A 10,000-nucleotide genomic window follows, 5' to 3' on the forward strand; every position below is an offset into this window, starting at 1 on the left:
AACCTTAAAAATAACTTTAATAATTTTCGATATTTTACCATACAACTCTATGGGTGAAATTTCCTAAACACTTCAAATGTCCCTAATTCCATTTCTATGTATACCTAATCCCTTTCTCAACTGAAAACATTGTAAACCTTACTTGCCTGAGGGCGCGAACTTGTTTTTCACACTTGTAAACCTTGACCTTACGAGGACTCAGTGAGCAACACTTTTGGCTCACTCATGTCCGTTTATAATGTATGACTTTTCAAAACTTTTCTTTAGTTGAAATAAACATATTAAACGTATCTCTTTATTGTATTTGATTGATTTATACTTTACTTGTTGTGTTCCAACACTTTCTGTTTACCTTGCTGGGTGCAAGAGATTTTTGTCTATTTTCAATACTTTAAGTTTTGTTTGATTTTAGAAAGTCGTTGAAGAACTCTCATTGAGTTGTTAACTTGTTTAAGCATCTATTTCATCTCTAATTACAATCATCGTGAAAACTCAATTAAACCAACAGGTTATGGGCCCATCACGTTTCAACTAACTCGCTGCGTTGGCTCTGTTCTTATATTCATCGTTCAAGTGTTCAAAGTGATTTTTTGTGTATCAACCTTATATTCTAGCAAAGAGCGAATACTTTGTTAATCATCGTTTCTCAGTGATAAGTGTTTTCTTAAGGTCTGTCAAAACTTAAAGTGCAGTGTGTTTCCAGGATCTATATTGTGTTAAACTTCAATATTATCTATACCTCAACAACAACTTATATTCAACTTAATTCAACCTTATGAAAGATATGGGTTCAAAAGATATTAGCGTGGTCAAGTTGGGCGCCAGCAACTACTTAATGTGGAAACAATCTTTGGAGGCCTATTGTGAAGCAAAAGCTGTCTGGGAAATCGTGTCTGGCGAATTTGTAAAACCTACAAGACCAGCCGAAGGAGAAGGAGAAGATGACTTGGCAATTGATATTTCTAATTGGAAACGCAAAGACGCCTTAGCCAGGAGCATCATCATGTCAAGTATGACAGAAGGGTATGAGCATCTCGTTTTAAATCAAAATACTGCTTTTGAAATGTATATGAATATTGTAAATGCTAAAGAAAAACGTACTACATCAAATGTTTGGCAGAATAGAAGAAAATTGACAGATTTAAAGTTCACTCAAAGTCATACTGTCTCCAGTTACTTTAGTGAGTTGGAAACTTGTGTAAGACAGTTGTCGGACTTGGGTATTGTAACAGATGAGGGCCAGTTGATAATTAAAATTCTTGACGATCTGCCATATCAATATGAGTCTTTTCGACAAACGATTGATATGCAAATCATTGCTGGAAGTAACATCAATGTGAAAGACCTGAAAACTAGTTTACTCCTTGCTGAAGCACGACTTAACGCTAATAAGAAAGAAACCAAAGGAGAAGCTCTTGTCTCTGCTTCTAATAACAAAACAAAGTCTAGAAACTTCGAAAAGAGATGTTGGGAATGTAATGGCAAAGGCCATACACGGTCCTCATGCAGAAAATTTCTAAGTAATCAGAATAGTAATAACTTTCGTGCTAACAATAATAGTAACAATAATTTCAATCCTAATAATAACTTTAATCATAATAACAACTATCGTCCCAATAATAACTTTAACAATCGAAATTTCAATAACAACAGAATGCATAGCAATTTTAATCGTCCCAGAAGTAATTCCTTTGACAATCGCGGTCGCAACAATTTTAGCAACAATAGAAACTTCAATCAAAACGGTCAGAATAGAAATCATGCTCAAAATTCAAATTTTGCAAATAACGCTCAAAACAATGTTAACAATAATTATCAGAATGGTGGACATACTAATGGTTCAAATAATAGCTTTGCCCTTACTGCTGGTTCAAATAGCGATGTTCAAACTGAATGGTTATTAGATACAGGAGCTTCCTTCCATTTAACTAGTAATATTAAAAACTTTAACAATCTACAAGAATTAGAAGCTCCAATACCCTTGACAATTGGAGATGGCAAGCAAATAGAAGCTATTGCCAAAGGCGATTGCTCTGTTGAATGTTTTAACGGAAAGAATTGGGTTAAAGGGCAGCTTACTGATGTTTTGTTTGTTCCTGACTTGGGGAACTTCAATCTATTTTCTTGGGGTCAATGCAAAACCAAAGGTTACGGTTTGAGATCCATTAAAGATTCAACTGAAATCTTTGATCCCAAAACAGGTGAAACTATTGTAATAGCAGAAGAGCATGGAAATACTTTTAAGTTAGCTTTGAAAATACTTACTCCTAATACTTTCAAAGTATTAGCTGCTAAAGCTTATAATCTTATGGATTGGCATCGCAGACTTGCCCATGTCAATGTTTACAAGATTATGGAGATGAGTAAGCAAGGTCTACTTCCACCAATAGTAACTGATATAAACTTAAGTGATTTTGTTTGTGACGGTTGTATTAAAGGAAAGATGCACAGACAACCTTTTAAAAGTAGACCAAAACGTGTTTTTCAAACAGGAGAAGCTATGCATTGTGATTTGCAAGGACCTATGGAAGTTCCCTCTCTAGGTAACTCACAGTTTGTCCTAGTAATAAAAGATGAAGCAAGTAGCTTTAGAAACCTTTTCTTTCTTAAACACAAATCTGATGCGATTAATTCACTGACTGCATACGTTGACTATGTTGAAAGAAAAACAAGCAACAAAGTTAAAATCATGAGAAGTGACAATGGTGGAGAATTCATAGATGTGAGAGTTAAATCATTACTTCGTAATAAAAACATTGTTCATGAACTGTCAGCACCGTATACTCCAGAACAGAATGGTCTAATAGAACGGGAGAACAGAACTATTGTTGAATTAGCAAGGTCCATGTTGCAAGATATGAATCTTCCTAAATTTTTATGGGCCGAAGCAATGCATGTAGCAATGTATGTATTGAATTTGTTACCAACAAAGCAGAATAATAATTTATCTTCATTTGAACTTTGGTACAAGAAAAAACCAAACTATGAACATTTACGAGTGTTTGGAAGCGTTGTATACGCTAAGGTTCCTGATGCAACACGTAAAAAGTGGGATGCAAAAGCTAGGAAATACATCTTCATTGGATATACGTATACTCCTGAAAATTATAAGATTTTTGATCCACGCTCAAATTCAATCTTTATTAGTCGAGAAGTTAAATTCGTAGATAGTACTAACAATATTGAGGAAGCTATAAAGCAAGTACAAACAGAGAGTATACGTAATCTAAGTGAAATGTGTCAAGACGAAGAAACAGATGAAATGAATGAAGAAGATTTACCTACTAACGAAACAGTGAATGTAGATGATACTAACGAACAAGAAGTTAATGACAAACAAATTGATATAATTAATTTAGCTCTGCAAGCAATAGAAAAATCTAATGAACCAACAACCTATGAAGAAGCTATGGCTTCACCAGATAGGTCACTATGGCTAGAAGCCATGAAGGAAGAGCTTAAAAGCTTTAAAAAGAATGATGTTTACACCATTACAACATTGCCTCAAGGTAAAAGACCAATTGACTGTCGATGGGTCTTTAGAATTAAACGCAAAGCTGATGGCTCCATAGAAAGGTACAAGGCCAGATTAGTTGCAAAAGGGTTTGCTCAAAAATCCGGCGTGGACTACTTTGAAACATTTAGTCCAGTAGCAAGATACGATTCAATCAGAGCTATTTTAGCTATTACTGCATTCAATAAAATGTTTCTTAAACAGTTTGATGTAAAAACAGCGTTTCTTTACGGAGACCTCGAAGAAGAAATATACATCAATCAACCTCCAGGCTTTGCTGATAATTCTAACAATGTTTTGAAACTTAAGAAAGGGCTATATGGGCTCAAACAAGCACCACGGCAGTGGAACGAGAAAGTTAAAAGTTTCTTCAACAAGCATAATTTTACTCAAACTAAAGCAGACAATTGTGTATATGTTAAGAATAGTGATCATCTAACTATATGTGTCATATACGTAGATGATGGTTTGATATCTAGTACGTCTGAACAAGAACTACTAGATATATCTAATGCACTGCAGCAAACATTTGAAATGAAATTCGGAGAACCATCGGTGTTTGTTGGTATGGAAATCAACCAAAGCTCTGATCGTTCAGTCATCTCAATCAAACAGTCACACTACATAAAACAACTGCTAAAACGTTTTGGAATGCAAGATTGTAAGCCTGTGGTAACTCCAGGAGATACCAATGTTAAACTGATTGCATCTGAAGAAGAGCCTAGCACTAAAATTCCCTACCAAGAAGCGGTAGGAGCATTGCTTTATTTGTCAATCATTAGTCGTCCAGACATAACCTTTCAAGTTAATCGTGCATCGCAGTTCAATGCAAGATACAATCAATCTCACTGGATAGCTTTAAAAAGAGTATTTCGCTATTTAGCAGGAACTGTAGAAACAGGAATAGTTTACTGTCCCAAGCCTGAAGACTTCGAATTAATTGGTTACGCTGATGCAGATTATGCTTCAGACTCAGTTACTCGCAAGTCTACATCAGGATTTGTTGTCACCTTGGGTAATGCACCTATTTCGTGGGCTTCTCGCCTACAGAAGAGTGTTGCCCAGAGTACAACCGAGGCTGAATATGTTGCTATCGCTGATTGCACCAAGGACATACTGTGGTATATTCAGTTATGCAAAGAATTGAACATTCCTATTCAACCACCTATTAGAATTATGAGTGATAATCAAGGGGCTATACTACTTACCAAAAACAGCGTTTTCCATAAGCGTACTAAACACATTGATGTACGCTTTCATGCAATACGAGACTATCAGGAGCAAGGTTTAATAAAAGTATATTACACTCCTACAGATCAGCAACCTGCTGATATGCTTACAAAGTCCCTCTGCTCTCCATCATTGATTAAATGCAAAGAATACCTCAACATATTCTAAAGCCACTGTCTTACACGACATCCTAAGCTTGATAACATTCAACGCAAACTTTAAACATTTGATTTTTTTGTACTTCTTTTCTTTAGCATAACTTCATTTTCTTTGATAATCACCATTGTAACCCATTATACCCACGTATTGTTCCATTTGAAGTGTTTAGCAAGGGGGAGTGTTGGTTGTATACGCACTCCGGACCCAATTTTTCGAAATTCTCGATGAAAGAAACCCCCTAAACCCAGTTTGAACCCAACTCAAGTCCATTTTCCGATCCTTATAAAAACTCACTCCCTGCCTATTACGTAACAACGTTCTGTTATAACTTCTTAATCTAACATATTAGACTACCCTAAGCTATGCTATCAAATGATCCTCTCAACAAACCCTTTCGATTGACATATGACTCATAGGAATCGGACCGATTCGGTTTTCCCATAGACTTAACATGGTACGGCCATTCAACTTCGAACCCTTATAACTTCTTTTATGTTCTCTTTAGACCCCTTATGCTTTGAGCATTATTGCTACACTAATTAAGCTCTCTCTAATGATATATCAAACATAGTGATCAGACAAACTTGACTTTGACCGGTCTACCGAGGTCAACTCAGAACATTTCGACCATCGCTAGCTCCTAAACCATAAGAGCTGACCTACCCCTTGCCAGCATGTAATATGCTTAGATTTTGATGCTCTATCGAATGATATATCGCAATCGAGAATCGGACTAACTTTTGTCCCATGCTCGATCCCATAGAGAGATGATTTTACATCAAGCTCCGCCCCCTGAAAAATAGGTTTTTTGGGAATAACTTCTGAAGGACTGAATCGATTCCCGATTGCAATACATAGTTAGAAAGCTTATTAGAAGGCCTTTCTGGCCATATATCAACTGTCAAAATCGGTGGCCTATTCACAGGCCGGTTCCCGAAAAACCGATTTTGACGAAACCTTCAGTAACCATAAATGGAGTCATTTTGAGGTACCTACCAGGGCCTAAACTATAACAGATACACATGCACACGATATACCATCTTAAAGCCCATATCCTGAAGTAGTTTATTCACTCATAAAACCTCATTAAAACATTGACCTGAACTGGCCGTACCCGAACAACCGAAAATTAGCTTAACATGGGATTTCCCATAGGGAAATCCAAACTTTAATAACTTTGTCCCTATTCATCCTAGAGTTATGAAAACACTTTTAAAACACTTCTTTCATCCTCCTGAAGCTAACCAAACACAAAAACAACCTTAAAAATAACTTTAATAATTTTCGATATTTTACCATACAACTCTATGGGTGAAATTTCCTAAACACTTCAAATGTCCCTAATTCCATTTCTATGTATACCTAATCCCTTTCTCAACTGAAAACATTGTAAACCTTACTTGCCTGAGGGCGCGAACTTGTTTTTCACACTTGTAAACCTTGACCTTACGAGGACTCAGTGAGCAACACTTTTGGCTCACTCATGTCCGTTTATAATGTATGACTTTTCAAAACTTTTCTTTAGTTGAAATAAACATATTAAACGTATCTCTTTATTGTATTTGATTGATTTATACTTTACTTGTTGTGTTCCAACACTTTCTGTTTACCTTGCTGGGTGCAAGAGATTTTTGTCTATTTTCAATACTTTAAGTTTTGTTTGATTTTAGAAAGTCGTTGAAGAACTCTCATTGAGTTGTTAACTTGTTTAAGCATCTATTTCATCTCTAATTACAATCATCGTGAAAACTCAATTAAACCAACATATATGTGGTGAGTGTAGTTGCTGAATTGAGAGAAGCAACCATCAGTAGTTGATGGGGAGGTAAGTGATTGTCTACGGTTATGGATAAGTCAATGCATCAAGCAGTGGTATGGTCCAGACTGTAGCTGTTCACGCATCTATTCCTGTTATTCTGTTGATGTTTGGTGGTTGAAGAGACGGGCCTGAATGGGTTTGGATCGTCAATCATCTTATCACCACACACTATTATACAAAGGTAGAGTACCTGCAAGACCTAAGGTCTTCCTTGGTACGACTGACAATATCTATGAGAGTTGGGCTTTAATGCTATCAGACTTCATATCTTGCATATATGTTCAAACTAGTCACTCAACAGAGTGAGCAGTATTAGTATTGAGCTCTGCTTGTGCAAAGCAGACCGCAGATTGATCCAAGAAATTGGTATCAAGCGGTTATAATACTATGCTGTTTAGTTGACTTGCAAACGTACCCAGCAATGGTTACTCCTGCTAGATGTGCTTGCACATTTTAGTGGAAGAAGATGGATTCTAAAGAGTTTTCTGCAGAATCATCTTAATGCACGACATAAATCTCGATACCTCGTTAAAGTTAACATCCACTTGCTGGTTGTTAGCTGAGGATATCGTATTTATAGCTGCAAAAACAACTTGTTTAGCATTTTACTTTGCTAAAACATCAAGTTACCTGGTTGATCCTGCCAGTAGTCATATGCTTGTCTCAAAGATTAAGCCATGCATGTCTAAGTACATACTGTTTATAAAGTGAAACCGCGAATGGCTCATTAAATCAGTTACGGTTCCTCGGATATTCTTTTTTACATGGATAACTGTGGTAATTCTAGAGCTAATACATGAACAAGTGTTCCAACCTCAGCTTGCTGACGGAAGGATCGCATTTATTAGTACAAGACCAATGATTCTTATTCACCTAGAACCCTGTTCAGTGATTTCGGTCGCTGTCTAAGGACTAGCAGTGGGGATCTTAGCAACTTCGGTTGCATTTCTTGTGATGACTCTGAATAACTGAGCAAATCGTATGGCCTCTGAGCCGACGATGTATCCCTCAAGCAACTGCCTTATCAACTGTCGATGGTAGGTTATGCGCCTACCATGGTTGTAACGGGTAACGGGGAATTAGGGTTCGATTCCGGAGAGGGAGCCTGAGAAACGGCTACCACATCTAAGGAAGGCAGCAGGCGCGCAAATTACACAATCCCAGTACGGGGATGTAGTGACGAAAAATAACAATACGGGACTCTATTGAGGCCCCGTAATTGGAATGAGTACAATTTAAATCCTTTAACGAGGATCTATTGGAGGGCAAGTCTGGTGCCAGCAGCCGCGGTAATTCCAGCTCCAATAGCGTATATTAAAGTTGCTGCGGTTAAAAAGCTCGTAGTTGGATTTCAGTCGAACCTATGGGGTCCACTGATTAAAGGGTTAGATGGTGATGTTAGGTTTCTTGCTTGTGTCTACGGATGCTTGCTTGAACCTTCATTCCTCTTTCCTGGTGGTTACATTCATAGTGTTTAGACAGAAAATTGCTCGATATTTGCTATCAATGCTCTTTACCGAGTGTTGATTCAAGCGATCGAGACTTTTACCTTGAAAAAATCAGAGTGCTCAAAGCAGGCGTCCAAAACCTCGAAAGAGGTGCCTAAAAACGGTATGGTCAACCATCTATATGATGCGTACCACTACCTTAACTTGAATGATCTTGCATGGAATAATGGAATAGGACCTTGGTTCTATTTTGTTGGTCTTAAGAATCCAAGGTAATGATTAAGAGGGACAGACGGGGGCATTTGTATTGCGGCGCTAGAGGTGAAATTCTTGGACCGTCGCAAGACAAACTACAGCGAAAGCATTTGCCAAGAATGTTTTCATTAATCAAGAACGAAAGTTAGAGGTTCGAAGGCGATCAGATACCGCCCTAGTTCTAACCATAAACGATGCCAACCAGCGATCATTCTGAGTAACTAATTTCATGACTCGAATGGAAGCTTCCGGGAAACCAAAGTTTTTGGGTTCCGGGGGAAGTATGGTTGCAAAGCTGAAACTTAAAGGAATTGACGGAAGGGCACCACCAGGAGTGGAGCTTGCGGCTTAATTTGACTCAACACGGGAAAACTCACCCGGCCCGGACACTGAGAGGATTGACAGATTGAGAGCTCTTTCTTGATTCAGTGGGTGGTGGTGCATGGCCGTTCTTAGTTGGTGGAGTGATTTGTCTGGTTAATTCCGATAACGAACGAGACTCTAGCCTACTAAATAGACTTGCAGTTTACACTGCAGTACTCCCCCTTAGTCAACCTGTGGGTGGTAGTATCTCTTGATGGTTTCGGCTGTTGAGGGCTCTGCTGCTATTAGCCTACAGAATTGGCTAGGGTAAGGATGCTGTAGCACTGTAAGGACTTCTTAGAGGGACAAGCGGCGCTCGCAGCCGCACGAAACAGAGCAATAACAGGTCTGTGATGCCCTTAGATGTCCGGGGCCGCACGCGTGCTACACTGAAGTGGTCATCGTGCATACTGTTTCCTGCTCCGAAAGGAGTGGGTAACCGCTTGAACCCATTTCGTGATGGGGATTGGGCATTGTAATTATTGCCCATGAACGAGGAATTCCCAGTAAGCGTGAGTCATTAGCTTGCGTTGATTACGTCCCTGCCCTTTGTACACACCGCCCGTCGCTACTACCGATTGAATGATTTAGTGAGGACTTCGGACTGGTCAATCCAGACCATTGGGAAACTAGTGGTCGGATTGTGCTGGAAAGATGTTCAAACTTGATCATTTAGAGGAAGTAAAAGTCGTAACAAGGTTTCCGTAGGTGAACCTGCGGAAGGATCATTAACGTATTACCCTCTTATTATAAGAGAAATACAACCTTCAAACAATCAAACACTCTGCATAGTGATATTGTAGATGCTAATATGGTGAATGCAATTGAATTGTATTTGCATTAGAGTCGCAATTGTGAATGTTTATTGCAAACATTTAGCCATTGCAACATGATTCTAATTTGCATTACATTCGTTCATTCATACATCCATCTTTCATTATCCAATGCAACAAAGAGTGAGGGTTATCTAACGATAGCCATAATTTCTTTTGCAAAACAATTGTAGTTTATAATGAAAAGCCTGTCTTGCTACATACTTGGTACCTGATCAAGTCTTCAGCTTATGCTGACGGCAAGGTTTAAAGAAGGAAGGTTTACACTTCTTCGCCTAACTAAGTAAAGACAACTATGGTTTTTATAAACTGCATACAATTGTTTTCAAACCCTCTCAATGCAGATTTAGGATACTTATTAAAAGTCCCACGGTGGCAA

At 38.1% G+C, this 10,000-nt stretch overlaps 1 non-coding gene across 1 annotated transcript; it reads left to right on the forward strand.

Moving 5' to 3' along the window:
* Nucleotides 1-7,349: 7,349 nt before the first annotated feature.
* LOC112538765 (small subunit ribosomal RNA) lies at nt 7,350-9,519 on the forward strand. Its single transcript, XR_003082111.2, has one exon. It is a non-coding gene; the product is annotated as a small subunit ribosomal RNA (ribosomal RNA).
* Nucleotides 9,520-10,000: the final 481 nt, after the last annotated feature.

This window comes from Tetranychus urticae, unplaced genomic scaffold (genome assembly GCF_039701765.1).
Source record: "Tetranychus urticae isolate SD_2017Ah unplaced genomic scaffold, NJAU_TeUrti_SD_1.0 Scaffold_4, whole genome shotgun sequence".
NCBI lineage: Eukaryota > Metazoa > Arthropoda > Arachnida > Trombidiformes > Tetranychidae > Tetranychus > Tetranychus urticae.